Source organism: Microtus oregoni, unplaced genomic scaffold (genome assembly GCF_018167655.1).
Source record: "Microtus oregoni isolate MIOR12 unplaced genomic scaffold, Mior012 000007F_ref0000211, whole genome shotgun sequence".
In the NCBI taxonomy this organism is placed as follows: domain Eukaryota; kingdom Metazoa; phylum Chordata; class Mammalia; order Rodentia; family Cricetidae; genus Microtus; species Microtus oregoni.
The window spans coordinates 9465870-9476569 of record NW_024543066.1 but is presented as its reverse complement, the minus strand read 5'-3'; the positions used below and the strand labels follow the sequence as shown (position 1 = coordinate 9476569).

Sequence of the window (10700 nt, the reverse complement as noted above, 5' to 3'; positions counted from 1 at the left end):
ATAAATGCACACATTGGTCACAGTGGCACAGACCTTTAATCCCTGCATTCAGCAAGCCCTGGTGGGTGGATTTCTGTGTATTTGAGGCCAGCTTGTTCTATAAGTGACTTCCAGGACAGTCAGAGCTACATGGAAAAATCCAAACTTAAAAATGAATAATTATATAAAATAATATATATTTGTATTTTACAAGAGATTAAGTCCTCTAAAGAGGATGGCCTTATCTCCCAATGAAGGAACAAAAGTGAAGGCCAGAGAAGAAAGAGGTTTTAGTCACATGTGACCATACAGAGAACAACCAAAGACAGGGGCTAGCACGTGATGCTGGGAGGCCTGTCAATAACTCAAAAGAAAAAAAGAGTATGCCTTGCAGGTAAGCAGGGGACCTGTCATGAAAGTCCCGTTGGTCATCTTGATTTTCTCATTAAAGGAGTGTGGCAGAAACAACCGATTACCAATTCAGCAAGCCCCAGCTTTCTTCCTTACCAATAAGTTCCCGCCTCGAATTGAATAGAAACGCATTCAGCCACACCTGCTCCCCAGAGTTTCTGTTCCTGTGCCGAGATGAACCAGACTCTAAGTCCATACATCTCAGTGAACTTCTAGACAGTTAGAACAGCCATTCTGAAGCTGCCGTTTTTCATGTTGGAGTTTACGTTTTTACTACTAGGAAAAATTCTTTGTTTTCTGAGACGGGGTCTCATCATGTAACTCTGGCTGGCCTGGGACTCAACTATGTAGATGAGGCTGGCTCAAACTACATTTTTTTTCTTTTGAGTCAGGGTCACACACACTATGGAGTATATTTTTATCAGTGAAAACTGAAAAAAATCCATGAATCGTTAGAATTAGAGTAACCACAAGCTGCATAGCCTCTTTCATGACTCAAGCGTCCATTACCTAAATTGAGTCCCTCCCTGTCATCTAACGTTTGCTCTTTCTTCTTCTCTTTCCTAAGTGTTAGACTGTACCCATGTGCACCATTGCTTATATACTTGTATGTGGTACAAACTAGGATCCACACACGAGGGAGAATATATAATTTATCTCTTCCTGAGAATGTGTGACCTCTCCTTCTATTATATATCCTAAGTCCATCCAGTTTCCCAAAAATTCCATAGTTTCATCTTTCTTTAGAGCTAGATAGTATTCCATGTTGCATGTATACAACATTTTAATAACCTATTAATTTGTTGATGGGCAACTAGGGGTTCATTTCCCCTTGCTATAGCACATAAAACAGCAATAAACTTAAGGATGCAAATATCTCTATGGCAGGGTATGGTGTTCTCTAGGGATGTATCCAGGAATGGAATAGTTTGGCCATATAGATAGTTCTATTTTTTTTAAATATTTCTTTATTTAATATGTATACAATACTCTTTGTATACAATACTTCTGGCCTGCAGGCATACACACAAACAATACTCTGTTTGTGTGTATGCCTGCAGGCCAGAAGAGGGCAGCAGACCCCATTACAGATGGTTGTGAGCCACCATGTGGTTGCTGGGAATTGAACTCAGGACCTTTGGAAGAGGAGGCAATGCTCTTAACCTCTGAGCCATCTCTCCAGCCCCGAGAGTTCTATTTTTCATGTGTGTGTGTGTGTGTGTGTGTGTGTGTGTGTGTGTGTGTGTTTTCTTTTGAGACAAGGTCTTGCTACATAACCTTGGCTGAACTGGAACGCCCCCAACCTCACAGAGATCTGCCTGCCGCTGCTTCTTGAGTGCTAGGAGTGCCCTCTTTCTTTTAATATCCTCACTAACAGGCCGGTATTCCCTTTTCTGGAGGTCCTGGACCAGGCTCTGGCCTCCACACTATCAAGTGGCCCCCTGTACTCCCTTTTCTTTAGATACCGCCTCTTTGCCTATTCCAATCCTGTATTTCCAACTGCTTGCTTATACCAACCTGTCTCCTGGCTTTTTCCACTTAACTAAATCATTCGCCCACAAGCATTTTAGCCTGTTTCTTTTCGGCCTCCGTTCATTCTCTATTGCTTTCTCTTTCTTGCCTATTTCCTCTACATAGATGGGCACAAAAACGAATATGTTTAGCAAAAATGTAATCATAACTATTCCATGACTTTTCTTGGGGAGACATGGGGTGGGTGTGGGGGAGTCTATTCATCCCGGATCCGTCCCAGGGAACAGGGACCGTGGGCTCAGACCAGAGAAAGGATTCTAGTCAAAGCCTGCTTGGTGAACTATTACGTTTATTGTATCACTTACAGGAACATGAGTGAGAAATCACTGCGAAGAACACGAGTGACTCATGTCGCTGCGTCTCTGAAAAGCCAACCTCAGGAAAGAGGGGTTCTTGGCGCTCTCTGTTCCACTGCAGACAACTCCACCAGAGTCCTCCCTCTCCAACTGCTGCTCTCTCAGCCTCCTGGGCTTTGGAACTTTCCCTAGCTCCCCGCTTCTTGAGTCTGCCTCCTGCTTTCAGGAGACGATGCTTCAGCAGGGAGGACAAAACAGCTACCCGACTTCAAGGAGTGTTTCTAACTTGTTCCGAGTTTTGCACTTGGCAGTGCAGGACACCACTAATATGGTTTTCACCGCGACCCACGTCTGGGTACTGCTGCGCCTCTCTGGGCAATCAGTGCCTTGGAAGAACACGGGGTAGATCGTCTGAGCCTAGGAATTTGGGATTTAACTAGGCAAATACTGTGAGATCTGTACAGTCAAAAGCAGAACACGCACGACGGCTACATGCGGTCCACGATGTGGACTTTAAGTAGCGCACATTATAAGTGGAATTATTTTTAAAAGGTTTCCCACTGCACAGCACTTCGGGGTTTTTCAGGGGAAGGGGAAGATGGCAATAATAGCTTGCCATCCTGGGAGAGTCAGTAATTCCATCGTTCTTATTATGTCTATTATCGAGTCTGCCCTTCGTGCTAACTTCAAGATTCTAAATCTGCTTTCTCGCCTTTTATGGGAGCTTTCTTCCTACGTTATAAACTGGGAACTTGGCAGTACTGACAGGTCCTTCCTGGTCTTAGGGTACACTAGAGCATTCCGTAGACTTGCAGATACAGAAGATTAAGGGTTTTATAGTTTGTGTAAAAAGCTGAAAAACTGAAGCACCCGCTTCCGCAGCGAGCAGGGTTCGAACCTGCGCGGGGAGACCCCATTGGATTTCAAGTCCAACGCCTTAACCACTCGGCCATCGCTGCTACGGAGACAGTAGGAAGGCGGAGACACTTTAGTGCAATAACCACGGCACTCGCGCCAGGGCCGGGAGCGGGCGGGGCTTGCAACTGCTTTCGGCTTTTTGGGCTGAGGTGGCTGCGGCAATGAGTGACTGGACCTTCCGCTTGGATGAGGAGAACGAAAAAAAAAAAAAAAAAAAAAAAAAAGGGGTCCGTCCAGGTCCTCGATCCGTCCTTCGCTGAGGTCGGGGAGTCACAACCTAACCTGGTTTCTGGGGGCGGACCTGACTTTTGCCCTCCCGCTTTCCCCTTGGCGCTACGAGATCGCTGTGAAACGTAAGATCTTCTCGCTGCGCGTGGTGGGCCCGCCCGCCCGGAAGTTCCTTCGCGGGCTTTCGTCCCGCTGCCCCGTCGGCGGTCCCTGATCTTGGAGGCCGAGCGCAAGTGTGTGTGCGCGAACGTGGGGCCGCCCTCCGTGCCTTTTTGGTTTTGTGGGAGCTCTCACACCCTGAGGGCACCCACGCTCCGTGCTCCTCTCCCGAAGGCAGCGCAGCGGCTCGCGGAGGGGCACCCGTCCCCAGCGCGCATGCGCCGCGCCCACCCGTGCCCGCTCCCCCCCCCCCTTTGAATTTCCCGCCGGGACGCGAAGCGCGCGTTTCTCCGGAGGTGGCCAGAAGCCGAGGGGTTGAGCGACTTCTGGATAGGTGTGTGACGTCCCCGAGTCGTTTCTCTTTCCTAACGTACACTGTCACACCGTATTCTGGGCGAGGGCAACCCAAGGGTGGTTATTTGGGGTACAGGAGGGGCCCCCGACTGCATGGGAACGATGATTCCTGACTCTCCCAGGCATCCCTTTTATCCCGTCTGTGACAGTCACTGATTTTTTTTTTTTTTGTCACACTTAACTTTGCTAAGAATAATAGGGTTTTCCTCATCTTGTTCTCCAACTCCACATTGGTGCCCACCTAGAATACAATCTTGCCAATTTTCCTCTCTCTCTCTCTCTCTCTCTCTCTCTCTCTCTCTCTCTTCTTGTATTTTTATCTGATTAAGTTAATATTTATTTTTCTGTCTTGGTCCTGAGGAAAAGAGGACAAGCAACCCTGTCTCTTGTGACCGTCACTGCCGTCACTGTTTGCCCTTGCTGTTGAGTGGGGCGGTTCACAGGTCCCGGGAGGATGGAGAAGCCTTGACTTTGGTCTGGGCGCTGAGAAGTGGTGGGTAGGTGGGGAGCAGGGGAGAGACATCTCTCTAGGTAGTCTGGGGCCAGGCCCTGATGCATCAGCCGCAGAAGAGCTAGCTAGTCACGCCTCATGAAGGTGGACCATGGCCAGTGTTCTGGGACAGCACGGTCTCAAGGCGTTAGGTGCCCAGGCGGGACCTTCACATGGCCATGCTCACCGTCCTCACTGGGCGTAGATGAGGGTACCGTGTTAGAAGCGAAGGTTCTCCAGTCATCACCCACCGCGTCCACCAGCGCGGGCCTCCTTACCTCTTAAAAGATGTCTTTAATGCCCATATTCCCCCTTTAAGATTGCCTTTCACTTTGGATTGATAATGATGAGAATTGGTAAGGTTGAGATAGGAGGACTGAGTCCTGAAGGCTAGCCTGAGCTACATAGTGATGAGTGCTGAAGGCTAGCCCATGCTACATAGTGGTGAGTGCTGAAGGCTAGCCCATGCTACATAGTGGTGAATGCTGAAGGCTAGCCCATACTACTTAGTGATGAGTGCTGAAGGCTAGCCCATGCTACTTAGTGATGAGTGCTGATGCCAGCCTGACCTACAAGGTGAGACCCTACCTTGGAGTAATTTTTTTTCCCTAGAGATTTTTGGTTTGCTTTTATTTTTGAACAGTGGTTCCCAGCCTTTGGGTTGTGACCCTTGGGGTTGAATGACCCTTCCACAGGGGTCACGTATCAAGCATCCTGCCCGTCAAATATTTACATTATGATTCATAACAAAATTACAGTTATGAAGTAGTCAAAATAATTTTATGGTTGGGGGTCACCACATCGTGAGGGACTGTATTAAAGGGCCATTGTTTTAGAAGGAACCAAGCTCACAGAATAGAAGATCCTATTCTAAAACTAATATTGCAGTGGAGAACAATTGAGGGAATTTTCTCTGTAACGCTTAAAAAATACCAGTTGCTGGAGGGATGGCTCGGTGATTAACAGTACGCGGGCTACGCTTCCTGACCGCCCACCTGGTGGCTCCTAACTGAGTCTCTTCTGACCTCAGAGAGCATACCTAGTTTTCTCTGAACTTTGTGGTGCTCTTTTCATAGGCAGACTTGAGGGGAGGGATAGAGTGCGCTAGCTGTAATACATGGGCTGAATTAGCATTTCTTTTCAGGCATCCTCCAAATTACAAAGAAAGGAGCAAAACAACATCCCGACCTTTTGTTAGGTTAGCACAGCCTGTCTGGAAGGTTATGAGCACTTCAGATACTGACTATGGCTTTAGAGCCTGGCTGCCATACCATCTAGAAATATGGGCCTACAAGCAAGGCGGGTTATATGGGAGAGCTGGGGAGGGGGGATGGGGAAAATCATGTAATTATAATCTCAAAAACAAAGTACAGAGTAGTAAAAGCTCCCACAAGTTTATAGTTTTTGAATGTTAGGAGTGTGTGGGTCATGTGTGGACGAGGCCCTCTCTCTGGTAAAAGATATGAGGCCATTAACTTCTGCTCCCAATGACTGGAGAGATGACAGATGAGTCACAGAACACAGACTCAGGCAAAAGCTTTAATGAAAGTGGGTCAAGGAGAAGGGGACAGTACTGATTACGAGAGATGGAAGTTGTTCCAAATCAGAGGAAGAAATAGTCACTTTTATCAGGGCTGTCAAGTACTTTTCATTTGGTAATTTTCCACTAGGCACGAGGATGATACTTATTTAAAAAAAAAAAAAAAGGAGACTTTTTGGGACTGGGAGATGGCTCAGCCATTAAGAGTGTATACTGCCCTCGCAGAGGATCAGGAGTCCTTTCCCAGCACCCACGCTGGGTGGCTCAGAACGCCTTGTAATTTCATCATCTGACGCCCTCTCGTAGACTTTGAGGGCAGCTGCTCTTGTGTGTGCATTCACATGCATGTGCATGTATACACACAAACACATAATTAAAAAACAACTTTATTTCTCATGTAAGATTTTTTGGTCATATTTAGATACAGATCAATGGCCAGTTCAGTTTTGAAAACATTGAAGCATTGTCCTTGTGATAAGTATAGAAGGACAAGGGAGGGCACATCTCATATGCTATTGATGAGGGAAGAGACATTTTACGTTCATAGAGTATTAATTAAAAATCAAGAATCTTTTTTTTCTCTCCTTGAGGTTCTTCCTCTACTTCATTCTCCCCCTACTTTCCATTCAAATTTAACTAGGGAGTGAGGTTTTAGTTCCTTTATCTTATATAGTGGTTCAAGTTGATGCAGTAGTGTTGACTCTACTTACCTTTGAACTTTATAGAAATCGCTTTTATTTATTTATTTATTTGGTTTTTCGAGACAGATTTTTCTGTCTGTCTTGGAGCTCCCTCTGTACACCAGGCTGACCTCAAACTCATGAAGATCTGGCTTCCTCTGCTGGGATTTAAAGGCATGTATCACCATGCCCAACTATAAATCTCTTAATGTTTGATTCAATGGGGAGAAGATTGAAGGTATAGGTGCTTGGTCTAAGATGGATTGAGAAACCAGTAGTGAACATCATGTTGACCTGGAACTGCTTACATCTGGAAGATACAAATGTTATGAGCATATTAAACAAGAAGGGGCCAAATATTAAAAGTAGGAACTGGCTGTGGTAGCCTGTGCCGTGATCCCAGCACTCAGGAGACGGAGAGAAGAGTATCAGAGTTCAAGGTCAAAAACAAAAGCAAAGTAATGGTAGGGCTGGAGAGATGGCTCAGTGGTTCAGATCACTGGCTGGTTGTGCAGAGGACCTAGGTTTGATTTCCAATACCTACACGGTAGTTCTCAACATCTGGAACTCTAATTCCTGTAACAGGTCTTTCTTTGCACCACCAGTTCCTGATTAATGACACTGAGACTTTGTATTAATCATGAAAGCTTGGCCTTAGCTTAGGCTTGTTCCCAATTAGCTCTTAGAAACTTAAATTAGCCTGTTTATATTAATCTACGTCTGCCACACGGTTTGTTACCCCACCTCAGCACCACATGTCCAGCTTACCCCACATCTGGCTGGCTAACGTCCTGCCTCAGATTTTTTCCCAGAGTTCCTATCTCTTCCTGGAAGTCCTGCCTATCTTCCCCTGCCTAGCTATTGGTCATTTAGCTCTTTATTAAACCAATCAGAAGGTGCCTTAGGCAGGTGAGGAAGGACAGAGACACATCTTCACACAGTGTACAAAAAGATTATCCCCCAAAATTCCAGGGAATCCGTTACTTTCTTTTGACCTTTGTGGGCACCAGGTGTGTACACCATGCACACACATAAAATAAATCTCAAAGAAAAGGTAGAAAAATGGAGTGGTCACCAAAATAATAAAAGTGAAAATTTACAGCGTTGACATATATCCCTTTTGGTTATATTTATATGGCAAGACATAGTTGGCTTCAGTTGTCAGTCACCTGGGAAGAGGAACCTCCAATGAGGAGCTGTAGCCATCAGATTGGTCTGTGAGCATGTCTGTCAGGGCATTTTCTTAACTGCTAGTTGATGGAGGAGGGCCCGACCACTGTGAACAACAATATTCTTAGGCAGGTGGGCCTGGGCTGTATAAAAAAGGTAGTTGTGGGTGAGTCTGTGAACAAGCCAGTAGGTAGCATTCTTTTGTGGTTTCTGCTTCAAGCTCCTGCCTTGAGTTCCCACCTTGGCTCTCCTTATGATGACTATAAGCTAGAAGTTGAAATAAACCCTTTCCTCCCCCAAGTTGCTTTTGGTCAGTTTTAAATCGCAGCAACATAAAAACAAAGGAGAATGTGGGCATTTGCCCTTCTTGTATTTCTCCTTAATATTAATATCTACTTAACCACTGTAGACGGAGGCTGCTTGTTCGTTTCCTGGCCCTGCAGACCCAAAATAATCACATCACACAGAAACTATATTAATTGCAACACTGCTTGGCCTATTAGCTCGGGCTTCTTATTAACTAGCTCTTATATCTTATATTAACCCATTTCTATTAATCTGTGTATTTCCATGTGGCTGTGGCCTACCAGTAAGGTTCTGTCTGGCATCTGTCTCCGTTGGCAGTCTCTCTGACTCTGCTTTCTTTCTTTCTTTCTTTTTTTTTTTTTTTTTTTTTTTTTTTTTGGTTTTTCGAGACAGGGTTTCTCTGTGGTTTTGGAGCCTGTCCTGGAACTAGCTCTTGTAGACCAGGCTGGTCTCGAACTCAGAGATCCGCCTGCCTCTGCCTCCCAAGTGCTGGGATTAAAGGCGTGCGCCACCACCGCCCAGCTTGACTCTGCTTTCTTTCTCCCAACATTCAGTTTAGTTTTCCTGGCCTATCTCTATTCTGCCCTGCCACAACTCAAAGCAGCTTCTTTATTAGCCAATGATCATAAAACATATTCACAGCATACAGAGGGGAATCCCACATCAAATCACAATAGGAAGAATTGAGGTGGGAGTGGATAAGAGAAGGGAATATGGGGGCTGGAGAGATGGCTCAGTGGTTAAGAGCATTGACTGTTCTTCCAGAGGTCTCAGGTTCAATTCCTAGCACCCACTTGGCAGCTCACAACTGTCTCTAACTCCAAGATTTGATATTCTCATAGGATATACATGTAGGCAAAAACAACAATGCATATAAAATAAATAAAAATTAAAGATAAGCCGGGCGATGGTGGAGCACGCCTTTAATCCCAGCACTTGGGAGACAGAGGCAGGCGGATCTCTGTGAGTTCGAGGCCAGCCTGGTCTACAAGAGCTAGTTCCAGGACAGGAACCAAAAGCTACGGAGAAACCCTGTCTCGAAAAATCAAAAAAAAAAAAAAAATTAAAGATAAAAGAGAAGGTAATAGGAGAATTCAATTAAAGTACACACATACACCATATACATGCATACATCAAAATGTCATAATTAAACTGATTATTTTCTATAACTGATATATGTTAATAAAGATAGGTTGTGGTTGGGAACCCAAAGCACCTGTTATACCTTCTTTTTATGTGTTTTTGTTTTTTGAGACAGGGTCTCCTGCAGCCCAGGCTGGCCTTCAGTACACTATGTAGCTGAGGACAACCTTGAATTGTTAATCCTCCTGGCTCCACCTTCCAAGTGTTGGGACAATAGGTATTTGCCACCATGCCTAGTTTTCATATTTCTACTGCAACACTGGCTAATGAATTTAGAGTGGTAGGCCAGGCAGCACAATCTGTTGTATTCTTTACATCCTTTAAAAACAGTGCTTTAGTTAAAGCTTTTAGTATTTTTCTTAATGAAACACCCCAACGAGTAAGGAATGTGATTGTTTTTCCAGATGGCTTCTATAAGAATCAGTTTCTTCAAAGGCGTAGCTTGAGGTGAGTACAGCTAATGTTGGTCTTGGAACTAGATTGTCTTTTATTTTATTGTTTTGCTTTTTTTGAGTTGGAGTCTCTCTCTGTGTAGCCCTGGCTGGCCAGATAGTCTTTTAAAAGCCCGTAGGCTTCTTGTTTTATGTCTTCACAGGATTTATGTAAAAACAACAGTTCCTAGAGTCTAGTAACTGGATGTCTATACTTCCCTCACTTAAGGCAGGAGAAACAGAAGTTCAGGGTCTTTTGGGCTGTACAGTAACTTTAAGACCCTGTCTCAAACAAACAATAAAGCAAACCGAACCCCAAACTAAATCCCAAGCCAACCAACAAAAACAACAAACTCAGAGCCAGCCAGGAGCCAGCCAGCTCAAAACAAGTCAGACCTTTAATCCTAGTGTCAGAAGAATTGAAAATTGCAGAGAGTAGATAGCATGGGGGAGGCCCTGGGTTTGATCCTCAGCACCTCATAAAACTGGGCCAGATTGTCTTGGCCTGCATAGAATTGGAGGGCCTCAATCCCCGAGGCCAGTTTGTAGCAGACATTTTCATGCAACTTTTATTAAAAGTCCCAGGATTGGACCTACATCCTGTGGACCTATTGATTTTTTTGTTAATTGCTGCCTTTAGATAATCCCTAACATACAAAGCCGGTTAGTAATCAGTAATGCTATAAAGTATAGTCCCACACTGGCTCAGAACTGAGCATAATAAAGGGTTCTTAATTTAGGGGTAGACTCAGATCACATTCCTCTGCATGAGTGGGGAACAGGAACCAAATCCAGCAGCTGAGAGAGAGGGAGAGAGCATGCCTGCAAGCACAGTCTTTTATGGCTGCATTTATAGTGTAAGAGACCACGCCCAAGTGGGCCGGTATCTTAAAGACTATTGGCTGAAGGAGTTCCCACAGCAGAATACATACTTTTAAAATTTGTTTTCATTATTTTTAGTAGACTATTTACATGGATGTTTTCATTCTGTAAGCCAATGGTTCTCAACCTATGGGTCACAATCTTTTTGACATCACATATCAGATATTTACATTATGATTC

General features: G+C 44.9%; 1 non-coding gene across 1 annotated transcript; it reads right to left on the bottom strand.

Annotated features, from left to right (window-relative positions):
* Window positions 1–3096: 3096 nt before the first annotated feature.
* On the bottom strand, window positions 3097–3178 carry Trnas-uga. Its single transcript has one exon. It is a non-coding gene; the product is annotated as a tRNA-Ser (tRNA).
* Window positions 3179–10700: the final 7522 nt, after the last annotated feature.